Genomic DNA, 13,585 nt, shown 5'->3' with positions numbered 1-13,585 from the left:
AAAACATCAACCTGCGCTCTTGACACACTTCCCACATCTTTTTTCAAAAGTGTGTTAAACAGTTGAGAAGTGGTAAATGCCTCACTTCTCTCTGGGAGTTTTCCAAACTCCCTGAAAACTGCAGTTGTCAAGCCCCTCCTGAAAAAGAGCAATCTGGATAAGACCATATTAAGCAACTATAGACCGATCCCAAATCTTCCTTTCATAGGCAAGATCCTTGAAAAAGTTGTCTTCAATCAGCTAAACAAATTCTTATGCTCGAATGGATACTTTGACAATTTTCAATCTGGTTTCCGACCGCACCACAGCAGACAGCACAGAGACAGCGCTCATAAAGATAATAAACGATATTCGCTTAAATACTGATTCAGGCAAATTATCAGTGCTGGTACTACTCAACCTCAGTGCTGCATTTGACACTGTCGATCATAACATACTTCTTGACAGGCTGGAAAACTGGGTGGGGCTTTCTGGGATAGTCCTAAAATGGTTCAGGTCATACTTAGATGGGAGAGGTTATTATGTGAGTATAGGAGACCATAAGTCTGAGTGGACATCCATGACATGACTGAGCCAAATAATGGCTCAGTCATGAGCTCCCACTGAGCCAAATAATGAGAAAGAACCAAATTGCTTACCACAGCTATGCAGATGACACACAGATCTACTTAGCCCTATCGCCTAACGATTACAGCCCCATTGACTCCCTGTGCCAATGCATTGATGAAGTCAACAGTTGGATTTGCCAAAACTTTCTTCAGTTAAACAAAGACAAAACTGAAGTCATTGCATTTGGAAACAAAGATGAAGTTCTCAAGGTGAACGCATACCTTCACTCTAGGGGTCAAACAACTAAAAATCAAGTCAGGAATCTTGGTGTGACACTAGAGTCAGACCTTAGTTTCAGTTGTCATGTCAAAGCAATAACTAAATCAGCATACTATCATCTGAAAAATATTGCAAGAATTAGATGCTTTGTTTCCAGACAAGACTTAGAGAAACTTGTTCATGCTTTCATCACCAGCAGGGTGGATTATTGTAATGGACTCCTCACTGGCCTTCCCAAAAAGACCATAAGAAAGTTGCTGCTCATACAGAACGCTGCCGCCAGGATTCTGAGCAGAACCAGAAAATATGAACATATCACACCAGTCCTCAGGTCTTTACACTGGCTCCCAGTTAGATTTAGGATTGATTTTAAAGTATTATCACTGGTATATAAATCATTCAATGGCCTAGGACCTCAATACATTGCAGATATGCTCACTGAATATAAACCCAACAGATCACTCAGATCATTAGGATCATATCAGCTAGAAATACCAAGGGTTCACTCTAAGCATGGCGAGTCCGCTTTTAGCTATTATGCCAGCCGCAGCTGGAACCAGCTTCCAGAAGAGATCAGATGTGCTCCTACAATATTCACATTCAAATCCAGACTCAAAACACATCTGTTTAGCTATGCATTTACTGAATGAGCACTGTGCCGCTGTTCGTCCGACTGTTTGTACTGTACTGTATTTAATTTTATTTTTCTAAACTATTTTAATTATTCTTATTTATTTTTATTATTTTTATTTCTTCTATGTAAAGCACTTTGAATTACCACTGTGTATGAAATGTGCTATATAAATAAACTTGCCTTGCCTTGCCTTACTGATGTCTCAATGAAAATTATTTTTGACTTTTGAAAATGATAACAACTTTTAATGTGAGTGAACTTAAAACAATCCTCACATAAACCCAAAAATAAATGTCATATTTACCTGCGCCCTTCCTGTCTAACAGGTATGAAATATACAGAAATTGAATAAGGTTATCAAATAGTCCGCACTGCATAAATTATCAATTAAATATAGATTAAACCTTATTAAAGCTGCAAGTGTTCTTTAGTCAAGAGCATTGAGTGATTTTCTCTGTTCCCTTTGTTCTTTGGTTAACTTTACTGAAAGAGAGAATTAGTGGCTGCTGTCACTTTAAGATCTGCCGCTGCTGACAGGATCTCACGCATCTCATTTTCTAATTTACTCTTGTTCATTTAAGACTTTATTTAACTCATTTAAGACTGCTTTTCTGTTATGAGGATACTGTGACATTTTGGCATAAATGTGTGTGTTATTCGTTCAAGCGCGAAAGAGAACTGCCCAGCAAAACTGATTCTGGCACGCTGTCTGTGCGCTCGATACTGGCGCAAGTCTTTCTGTGTGTCGTGTGTGTGTGTGTGTGTGTGCGTCAGGACATTCACAGACAGCGTGATACCTGGTCATTATAACTTTCAGTGAGGTATTTTTAGTGTGTGCAAGCGACGTTTAATGCTGTGAATGGAAATGCTGTAAAGAATTGAAAACAGTATTTTTTTTACTCCATCTACACAGTTGCAGGGATATGTTCCTTAGCATGCTGAATCATTGGGACGTCAACCAAGACAGAGTGGTGCTTGTGCTGTGAGACAGTGGTGCAAACATGATTAAAGGCCTCAGACTTAGGCCCTGATCACACTAAACGCGTTCCCTTTCGAAAGGGAACTCGCACTGTTTCGATGGCGCTTTGGTGAATGCCTCAGGCGTGACAGGTGTCTGAAATCACTATCAAATCACGGCAATCATGTTGACCAGCGACAGCCCATGAATCATTAGCGTGAATGATTAACGTGCGACCTGGAAGTATAAAAGGGCGCCTTGCAAACATGACAATATCCTTTTCGTCTTTAGGGACTGTTCTGTCTGTAACGTTAAAGAGGATTACGGTAAGAAATGATGAAACGCACGGCGAAGACTAACAGTTTTCTGAAGTGTGCCGACCCGTGCCCAAGGTTTTTGATGCCGGGTGACACACACGAACTGCGTTTTTTTGCCTGGGTGAAGAGCACGCACGGGAGGTTCTCGAGGGAGCCTCCTGTGCATACTGTGAGCATTTTTCTATGAAAACGCTCCGCTCTCGTCTGGCCCTCTTCTCGAGTGAAGAGAGCTCAGCATCTGGACCTCGTGCTGAGGCAGAGCGGCGACTTGCATCATGGGGTTCCCAGATGGAGCTCATAGATCGTCTTGAGAGGGGTGTGAACCTCTCAGACAATTCAACGGCTGACGAGAGTGAGTTGCAGGTGGATGAGGAAGATTTTTCTCCTACTGTTCCTGCAGCGAGTGCTCTTCAGGACGGGCAGGAGATGGTTGATGAGGATGATAGCCAGGTAGATCCTGAGCCCTCTCAACCATCCTGCCCCGTGTATGCAGAGCTGGTGGACGTTATGGAGCGCGCCGCCGGCAGGCTGCAGCTGCCTTGGCAGCGCATTAGGGGAGAGACCACTCGCGGCAGGCTTGACGATCGGTTTCTCCCTGGCCATAGGCCACCAGCTCAGGTGAGCCTTCCATTCCTTCCTGATCTTCATAATGAGCAGGTAAGAAAATGAGCAGACTGCTGCCGCGATCGGTCGGTCGATGGCGGCGATGGTGGCCACGGAGAAGCATCTGTGGTTAAACCTGGCCGACATTGGGGAGAAAGAGAAGGCCTTTCTCCTTGATTCGCACACAGCGTCGGTGATGGATAATCTCCCCGGAGGGCCTTATTATATCTCAGCCCTCTCTCTTCCTACAGCAAAATGTTTTTTTGTCTGAAAGATTATATTGCTCATTGGAAATAACAGGAGGATGTTGGTTAGAACATTATTAAATGCTAGAGTTTCAGAATATGCTGAAGTTTGTTAGTATTGTTACGTTCCTGTGCTTGTACGTGTCTGTATCTCTCTATCTCTCTCTCTATCTCTCTTTATCTAAGATATTCTTAGGTTCGCTCCACCTCTGGTATGCTGTTGGCTTGGGGAGCTGTCAGTTTTTATCAATGGCGTGACGTCACTTCCCCCGCGGCCAATCAAGTTTCCCGCTAGCAGCAATAAAAGAACAGAACGCGAGGAAGCAACTTTTTTTGCTGCCGCTCTGTTTTTTGTTGTTGTTGCTTTGTACGCTTGTTCTTTTTGTTTCTGTTGTAACCTTGTTTTATTTTTGCTGACATTTCTTTTGAAAAGTGGTATGAGGTTCCTTACGTTCTCTTTCTGCCCTTTGATGGCGTTGTTCGACCCAGAGTAAAAAGTGGACAGGTTATAAGTCACGTGACTTACATAATACAACACCTAGGTAACTCGATGTATATATACCCCAGGTAAGAAAGTGAACGCCACCCTCTATATGTTTTGTGTTTGTTTGTCAGTGTAATTTAGATAGGGCGTTGACGCCGAAGAATTGATGTCTTTTATTTTTTATTAGTTAGATTAGAGGTTTAATTACAAGTTAGAATGAGTTTTGTTTTGTTCTTTTCTTTTCTTTGGCTTCACTAATTGCGTCCCTTTTTTTCTCTTGGGTTATTTATCTGATATTTTCTTTTTGATGTGTAAACAATTTGCTTATTCCTTTTTTTGCTTATATTCACTATTATTCTTATTACTATTTGGTGTATAATAATTTCACTTTTATATAATACATTTTTTTTCTTTCGCACTAATTTGTTGTGTTATCTCTGGCCACCCTAATCACACCAAATTCTATCACAACCTCAATGTTACCTCACAGGAGTTAGTAACATTTAATGGGGGCTCGTCCGGGATTGTTAAATCCCAAATAAAATTATAGTTGTGATGATTTGTGTGTGTGATGGTGGCAACTGACATTACGTTATTTTGGCGGAGTACTTATGCGGACTGGTATTGTTGCGCTCGTTTGCTGGTTGTGCATTATGGAGATGTTTAACTTGCAGAAGTTTATTGCCAATCCGTCCTTAGAACAGATTAGTTTGTGCAGGAAACAAGATTTATTGCTGATAGCTGATCACTATCAGTTTGTTGTGAGTAGACAGGCTCTTAAGAGTGACATAAAGAGTAAGCTGATACAGCGTTTAAGAGAGATCAGTGTTCTTCCTATGTCAAATACTGTGGGGGATGATGAGGCTAGCGGAGGTTCCGTTGTTGGTGACGTTGCAGTGGCACATCTCAGCCTTATGGATGATGAGGATAAGCGGAGTGGTAGAGCTGATGCTGAGGCGGGCTTGCCACCGTTTGATCCATTCTCTCCAGGTTCTGTTGATTCCAGAGACGGCGCGCGACTGAGAGTCCGCTTGGCCCGTTTACAATATGAGGCACAGGAGAAAGCTCAAGCACGTCAGGCTGAGCTAAATCTGCGTTTGGAGGTATGCAGGCTCGAAATAGAGGCTGTCACTCAGGTGAAGTTACGACAGCTCGATCTGGACGCAATGAAGGTAGCTGCCAGTTCGGCTACGCAGTCGAATCCAGGTCACGTCTCTGATGCTCCTCCGCGGTCTGATTCATCCCAGGTTACATTTGACATAAGTAAGCACATTGCTTTGGTACCTCAGTTTCGAGAATCAGAAATAGATTCTTATTTCAATGCATTCGAACTAGGGCTGGGTATTGACACAAATTTCACAATTCGATTCGATTTCGATTCACAAGCTTGCAATTCGATTCAATTTCGATTACGATTCGATTCGATTCAATATTGATTATTTTGGATATCAGGTACAATACATGGCAAATTTTCTCAAGGAAAACAAATCTCTTAACTAATGCTGTAAACTATGGGAGTCAGTTGTAGCCTATAGGCTTCATTAGCCTACTATAATGTTGAAGGTACAAATTAACTGATTTGTATACAAACACTTAAATTACACTTTTATTTATTTTTATAATAATTAAGTTATATGGAATTATATGAAAATTTAAATGGTGGCTGTCATAAAAAACTTTCCAGATTTATTCAAACATGCATTAAATATTGAAGAACATAAAAAATTATAGTGAATATGTAATATGGTGCATATATTTAACAAAATGCTCCTCTCTAGAGTTAATTTTTCTAGCTGACTAACGAGTTTATGGTCGCTGACTGGATATGGTTTTTCTGAGGTAAATGTGACGTTACATGACATTGATTACTAACGTCTTTTCACGGTTGAAACACTGATTGAGCGATTCCATGTGATATGATACGGACTTCGATAAGTTGTACTCAGTTGTACGTTGTACTTTCAGATGCTCATTCATGTTTATTTCGCGCTGTAACTGGTATTATTAAGGCGGAAGAGAAGATCATGTGCACTCCGCGCTGCTGCTTCTCTTGAGCTAAGCTGCGCCAGAGCGATCTCACGCCACAGCGCCAAAACGGTACTTATGTTTTTGAATTTCATAAGAAAATGGACGTGATTTGAAATCTGAGACTTTGTTTCATATAAATAATAACAAAGCACAAAGATTATTAGGATTTATTGGATGGGATGCGAGCAACAATGTTCCATTCATTCATCAACTGAAAACAGGATGACTAATCGATTCTTGGGATTTAAGAATCAATATCGTTTCGTAAAAATGAGAATCGATTAAAATCGAGAAATCTATATTTTTTACCCAGCCCTAATTTGAACGCATCGCTATTTCTCTTCATTGGCCTAAAGACATTTGGTCTTTATTATTACAGTGCAAGTTGATCGGTAAAGCACAGGAGGTTATCTCTACTTTATCATTAGAGGAGAGTTTAAAGTATGAATCTATGAAGTCTGCTATTCTTCGCACTTATGAGTTAGTTCCAGAGGCATACAGGCAAAAATTTAGGGGTCATAAAAAAAATTCTACCCAGACTTTTGTGGAGTTTGCAAGAGACAAAGGAATCTTATTTGACAAGTGGTGCACAGCCAGTGAGTGACTTTAACGAATTACGAGAGCTTGTACTGCTTGAAGAGTTTAAGGGATGTTTGTCCGGGCGTGTTGTGGTTTACCTTACTGAACAGAAAGTAACTTTGTTGTCCCATGCAGCCGTGCTAGTGGATGAGTTTGTTTTAAAGGGCACCTATTATGACTCTTTTCACAAGATGTAAAATAATCCTCTGATGTCCCCAGAGTGTGTATGTTAAGTTTTAGCTCAAAATACCCAACAGATAATTTTTTACAGCATGTTTAAATTGTCATTTTTGGGGGCTCAGAAAAATGCGCTGTTTTAGTGTGTATCCCTTTAAATGCAAATTAACTGCTGCTGCCGGCCCAGGGGGCAGAGCCTCACGAGCTCGCACTCAGAGCCAGGACAATCATATCTGATGATATCAAAACAGAAACTCTCAGTTGCGGTGTTCATTTCGACTCGGAGTCGGACAATAATGCCCACAGAGCCAGAGAATATATGCTGTATGGAGATAGAACAGGTATAGTTTAGTTTAATTATGGTTATAATTTACTTGTCATCTGCTTTCATCCACTATTAATACAAGCCTGCTGTAGCAGACCCTGTCCAAATGATGACCAAAATATACTGATGAGTTCAGTGAAGTTTATTGTACATCACACAAAAGATGAAGCCTTAGTTTTACTCCAGAAAATCACTGTAAGAGCTGAATAAACACAGTATAAGAAGTGAGCATTAAAGTTTTATCCATAAACTCTCTCTCTCTCCCTTTCATTATCAACAACATACACAGCGAAGTACACAAAACACTCGTTACAACTAACAGTAAACAAATATATACACACCTTTTCAGAGGGTGCTAAATAAACTGGTAAACCTTATATCCGTAAAATGACTCGATGAGCTGTGATAAAGTGCGCGCTCTCACTTTAATTTCTGCCGTGGTCAGTAACGTTAGGCCTATCACTCCGGAGACTGTAAGCTGGATCACGAACAGTTGGTACAGATCCATCCTCGAGTAACAACGAGAGTAAATGAAGACTGCTATGTTCATTCTTACATCCAATAACAACACACCTCAATCGCTTAGGAGACATTCTGTGTCCAGCTCACTCAGGGCGGGTCTATGCTCAAACTGTAGTGTCAATCAACAGTCGTGGAAGGGGCCTGTGCAATTCTACGTAACATTGCATAGAATCTTAGAACAGCTCATTCTGAGACAGTGCTTATGATTTATTGAGATTGTAAAAAAAAACACTGGGTGGATTTTTATCATTCTAGGGTGGTTTTGCTCACACACTGCCAACACACATTTATGTTCAAACACCATGTACAAGTGAATTTTGCATAATAGGTGCCCTTTAACACACAAAAATGTCTTTGCATCTGTACGTCCAAAAAAGTCGCAGCCGGTTCCTCTACAAAACCAAACGTTACGTTCCAAAACCAGTCCACCTCGTACTAGAGAGGATCGTGAATGTTTTTATTGTCGCAAACAAGGATATGTGATAGCGGATTGTTTGGCTTTAAAATGCAAACAACAGCCACAAACTAAAAGTGTAGGGTTTGTGAAAGTCGTTAAGCTGACTGTTATCGTACCTAGTGAGGAGAAAATTGATGACAGTTACCGACCTTTTGTCTTGAAAGGGTTAATTTCCTTAACTGGTAATCGTGAGGATCAGAAGGAAATAAGGATGCTTCGAGACACAGGTGCAATGCAATCATTTATTGTGGCAGATAGCCCAGCTAGAAATGTTTTGTTCTAAAAACGTTCTGAGAACATTACTGTGAAGTTCTAATAATGTTTTCAGCGGATAGTTTTATTTTGGTTCCCAGAATGTTCTCCTAAAATGTACACAGCAAAAACTCCAAGGTTATGATAAAAGGTAATGAGATAATTAAGTGATTAATTGAGCGATGAGTGACCATTATTGAAGACACCTGATGTTAACAAGCAGAATCACTGAAAGAGAAAATAACTATTTTAAGTCACCATTATGGTGATCTGTGTTTGTTTTAGTTGGGCTCTTGACCCTTACATTTTTTACTTTAAATGTTGTTTGGCTGTTGTAACTGAGTTATAACTCCCAGATGAACAAAGAGAAAAGATGATCAGACGTTGTTGGTTATGTTTTGATATAATCATCATTTGACCTGAATCACAAAACTCATTTAGAGCCTAATCTCTGACTTAGATTTATATTGTTGATTACATCATCAAGTGATTCTACAACATAAGATCCAGAATTTTCTATTTATTCCAAAGGATTTCTTAAAAGTTGTTTTGATCAAAAATAAATAAATAAAAAAACATTTGTTAAGGCACACACAGACATCAAGAATGAGTGTATGAATCTAAACAATGGTGACAAACAAAATATTTCATTAGGAAAAGGAAATTACCAAGACAATTCAGATCATAATTTATTCATAACGCAATGCATGATGGGAGCCATGAATGAGTTTTGAATGGTGGCACCCAGAATGCACTGCAACATGCTTTATTATTGTCACCATTGTTGAGATTCACAGGCTGAATCTTGATGTCTGTGTGTCTAAATAAAATCTTTTGAATAGAACTTTTAAGAAATATTTTGGATTCTATAGAAATGCTACAAATCGTATGCAATAAAACCACCAGGCTGCTGCTATCAACACTCTAAACTTTAGTCCTCTGTTGTAAGTCGCTTTGGATAAAAGCATCTGCTAAATGACTAAGTGTAAATGAGTTTAGTGTTTCAGGTCAAATGAAGATTACGTCAAAACATAACCAACACCACCTGATCACCTTTTATCTTTGTTCATCTGTCAGTTATAACTTAGTTACAACAGCCAGACAAAATCTAAAGTTAGTAGTTTAAGGGTCAAGAGCCCAACTAAAGCAAACACGAATCCCCATAATGGTAACTTAAAATTAGATTTTCTCCTTTGGTGATTCTGCTTGTTAACATCAGGTGTCTTCAATAATGGTCAATCATCACACAATTAATCACTTAATTATCTCATTAATTTGAACACTCTTCAGTGTTCATTTAACACTCATATTTTAACACTTTAACCCTTTGAGTGTGGAGTCAAATAAACTCCCAGGAGAGTTAATTTACCACTGGAGTTTTTGCTGTGTAAGATAACATTCTCTAAAAACATCCTCAAAATGTTACAGTTAAAACGTTATATCTTAGTTTACATTTAACCTTATAGAAACATGATTTGGAATGAGAAAACATCCTCAAAACATTCTTTGAACATTACATTCAAATGTTTTCTTTAAAACATTAACCAAACTTGTAGGGAATGTTAGCCTGCTAGCTGGGAGGTTACCATTGTCTGAAGATACTTTTTGTGGCTCAAGTGTAATCATACTAGGCATTGAAATGAATTGCATAAATGTACCATTGCATCGTCTACATTTGCAGAGTGAGTTATGTACGGGATTCGTGAGGGTGGCGGTACGTCCTTCTCTTCCTGTTCAAGCCGTGGATTTTATTCTTGGGAATGACCTAGCCGGAGGGAAAATATTGCCAGTGTTAGAGGTGGTTGACAAGCCAGACGCGTTTAGCCAGTCAGAAGATCTGTCTAATACTTACCCTGACGTTTTCCCCGCATGCACTGTTACTCGCGCTCAGTCGCGCAAACTGGATAATATGGTGGATTTGTCTGACTCTTTTTTTCTTCCTCTCCTTGCTGGTGACAAATCACTACATACTGTTACTTCCTCAAAGCAAAACAACTTGCATTAAGAGAACGTCAGTGTAAATGTGTATGACGCGGATACCTTAAGATTATCCGTGTCACGAGAGAAAATTAGTGCTGCTCAGAAAGAGGATAAGTCTCTCGTCACTTCTTTTAATTCTGCTATCTCTCTTGATTTGGTCAAGGACAAGAAAGTTGCTTATTTTGTTGAAAATGATTTGTTGATGAGAAAGTGGTGTTCTAACAATAGCGATTCAGATTGGGATGTTGTATATCAAGTTGTTGTTCCTTCTCCTTATCGTCAGCATGTTTTATGTTTAGCGCACAATCATCAGCTTGCTGGTCATCTAGGAGTTACAAAGACGTACAATAGGATATTACGACATTTCTTTTGGCCAGGGTTAAAAAAAGACGTTGTTCAGTACTGCCGTACTTGTCATACCTGTCAAACTGTTGGGAAGCCGAATCAGGTGATTCGACCTGCTCCACTGGCTCCCATACCAGTGATTGGGGAGCCGTTCGAGCATGTGATCGTATACTGTGTTGGACCATTACCAAAAACTAAATCTGGTAACCAGTTCTTGTTAACAATAATGTGCATGGCTACTAGATTTCCGGAAGCTATTCCATTAAGAAAAATCACCACGCCTGTTATCATCAAAGCGTTGGTGAAGTTCTTTTCCACTTTCGGACTCCCTAAAATCATACAAAGTGATCAGGGCACAAATTTTTTATCAAGACTTTTTAAACAAGTACTGGAGTCTTTGGCAATTTCTCACAGAGTTTCAAGTGCGTACCATCCGCAAAGCCAGGGCGCACTTGAACGCTTTCACCAGACACTTAAGTCAATGCTTAAGAAGTATTGTATGGACACTGTCATAAAACACAAAGCGGAAGCAATAATGCAAGTAACTCTTTATTTGATGGGTCAGAAGACACAAAAACAGTTCAGGAACTCGGGTGGGCTAGTGGCGCAGGGACAAGATGGTCAGCGTGCTGGTGAAGAGTGGTGACGGTGAATCCAGTGCAGGTGAACATCCAGACGAGACGAAAACCATGAAGACACTGAACAGGAACTCGAACCAGAAACAGGACTGCAGACAGGCACACGATGAACACACACTGAGGACACCAAACAACTATCTGACAAAGAGGGGAGAGTGCGATGAGTCTTTATAGGTGAGTGAATTGGCAGCAGCTGGAGCGGGGAATGAGATCAGCTGGCGCGCTGATCAGCTGAAACGAGCGGCCACGCCCAATCACACACACCCACACACACAGAAAAACAAATACACGAGACACGAAGAAAACAGTGAATTCATGAACCGTGACAGACACTGCTAGAGACTGGGATGAGGGAGTTCCCTTGGTTTTATTTGCAGTAAGAGAGACTGTACAAGAATCTCTTGGTTTTAGCCCAGCCGAACTCGTATTCGGACATCAAATGAGAGGACCCTTAAAAGTTCTTAAAGAACACATTTTGACAACTGATTCGACTCCAAATGCTAACGTATTGGATTATGTAAGTACATTTCGAGATCGTTTGCATACTGATTGGTCACTAGCTAAAGAATCTCTAGCAAATGCTCAGAAAGGCATGAAGCGTAAGTTTGATCAGAAAGCAGTTGCACGTTCTTTTACGACTGGTGATGAAGTGCTGGTACTTTTACGTGTTCCTGGATCATCTTTGTCGGCCTGTTTCTTTGGTCCTTATGTGGTAAAACAGAAAATGAGTGAAACTGATTATATGCTTTACACACCTGATAGAAAACGTCAAACCCGAGTTTGTCACATAAACATGTTAAAAGCTTACCATGCCAGGGAGAAGCCTAAGGTGAAAGCTTCAGAGAAGACTGCAGGGCCCGCTGTCTCTTCTGTCGCAACAGCCGTGGGACTGATACCATCTTCTGATATCTCGGGGGCTGACGAGGATGGTGTTGTGCTTCACAATGCTCCTCAGCAGTGTGCAAGGTTAGCTAACTCAGAGATTATAAAAGATCTTCCCTCTTATCTTAATCATTTAACTATGGACCAGAAAACGGATATTGTTAAAGTTATATCTGATTTGAACTGTCTGTTTAGTGATGTTCCTAAACAAACGAATGTCTTGCAGCATGATATTATTGTAAATGGTGCTTGTCCTATCGCGTAAATGCAGTTAAGAAATCTATTATGCGTCAGGAAGTAAGTTATCTGCTGGAGAATGATTTAGCCAAACCTAGTTGTAGTCCCTGGAGTTCTCCGTGTCTTCTCGTTCCTAAACCTGATGGCACGTTTAGATTCTGCACCGATTTCTGTAAGGTGAACGCCGTAACGGTGCCAGACAGTTATCCGTTACCGCGAATGGAAGACTGTATCGATAATATTGGGTCTGCACGTTTTGTTAGTAAGCTGGATATGCTGAAATGGTACTGGCAGGTACCACTTACCCCACAAGCGTCAGAAATTTCAGCATTTGTAACTCCAGACAGTTTCCTTCAGTATACAGCGATGGCTTTCGGACATCTTGGCCGATGTACCAAATTACAATACATATCTCGATGATCTGGTTATATATTCTGTGAATTGGAAGGAACATGTGTGCTTGTTGAAAACAGTGTTTGAGCGTTTTCGTAAAGCTAATTTAACCCTCAACTTGACAAAATGTGAGTTTGGCCGAGCGACTGTCACTTATCTCGGTAAAGAGGTTGGCAAGGCCAGGTACGACCGGTAGAGGCTAAAGTTACAGCTATTGCGGAATTTCCGATCCCTTCCACCCGACGAGAGTTACGAAGGTTCTTGGGTATGGCTGGGTACTATCGCAGTTTCTGCAAAAATTTCTCGACGGTTGTTAATCCTCTTACTGCGCTACTCAGCCCGTCTAAACCTTTTAAATGGTCTGTGGAGTGTCAGTATGCTTTTGACTGTGTAAAGACGCTGTTATGTAATGCACCTGTTCTTGTTGCACCTGACTGTACACACACATTTAAGCTTGAGGTCGATGCAAGCGCCGTCGGTGCTGGAGCTGTTCTTCTTCAAGAGGATAAAAATGGTATAGATCATCCTGTTAGTTATTATTCTCGTAAGTTTTATAAGCATCAGCTTAATTACTCTACCATTGAAAAAGAAGCACTTGCTCTCCTGCTTGCCTTACAACACTTTGAAGTTTATTTGGGTTCTAGTAATCTTCCCATCATAGTGTTTACAGACCATAACCCTCTTGTGTTTTTATCTCGGAT

The 13,585-nt window shown here is 40.4% G+C and overlaps 2 protein-coding genes and 1 long non-coding RNA gene across 4 annotated transcripts in view; 2 read left to right on the top strand and 1 right to left on the bottom strand.

The window, feature by feature from the left end:
* LOC309507668 (NAD(P)(+)--arginine ADP-ribosyltransferase 2-like) overlaps window positions 1-13,585 on the top strand; it is a 246,493-nt gene that overhangs the window by 184,837 nt on the left and 48,071 nt on the right. The gene's annotated exons all lie outside the window — the stretch shown is intronic.
* Window positions 1-13,585, top strand: part of LOC309507776 (T-cell ecto-ADP-ribosyltransferase 2-like) — a 169,009-nt gene that overhangs the window by 126,363 nt on the left and 29,061 nt on the right. The window lies entirely within an intron of this gene.
* Window positions 10,001-12,525, bottom strand: LOC309508113. Its single transcript, XR_014209386.1, has 3 exons — window positions 12,038-12,525; window positions 10,258-10,358; window positions 10,001-10,174 (listed from the first exon to the last, which is right to left on the bottom strand). It is a non-coding gene; the product is annotated as an uncharacterized lncRNA (long non-coding RNA).

The sequence above is a fragment of the Leuciscus leuciscus genome (genome assembly GCF_965113295.1).
Source record: "Leuciscus leuciscus genome assembly, chromosome: 1".
Taxonomy (NCBI): Eukaryota; Metazoa; Chordata; class Actinopteri; order Cypriniformes; family Leuciscidae; genus Leuciscus; species Leuciscus leuciscus.
The sequence above is the reverse complement of the archived record's forward strand: the minus strand, read 5'-3'. Positions and strand labels throughout refer to the sequence as shown.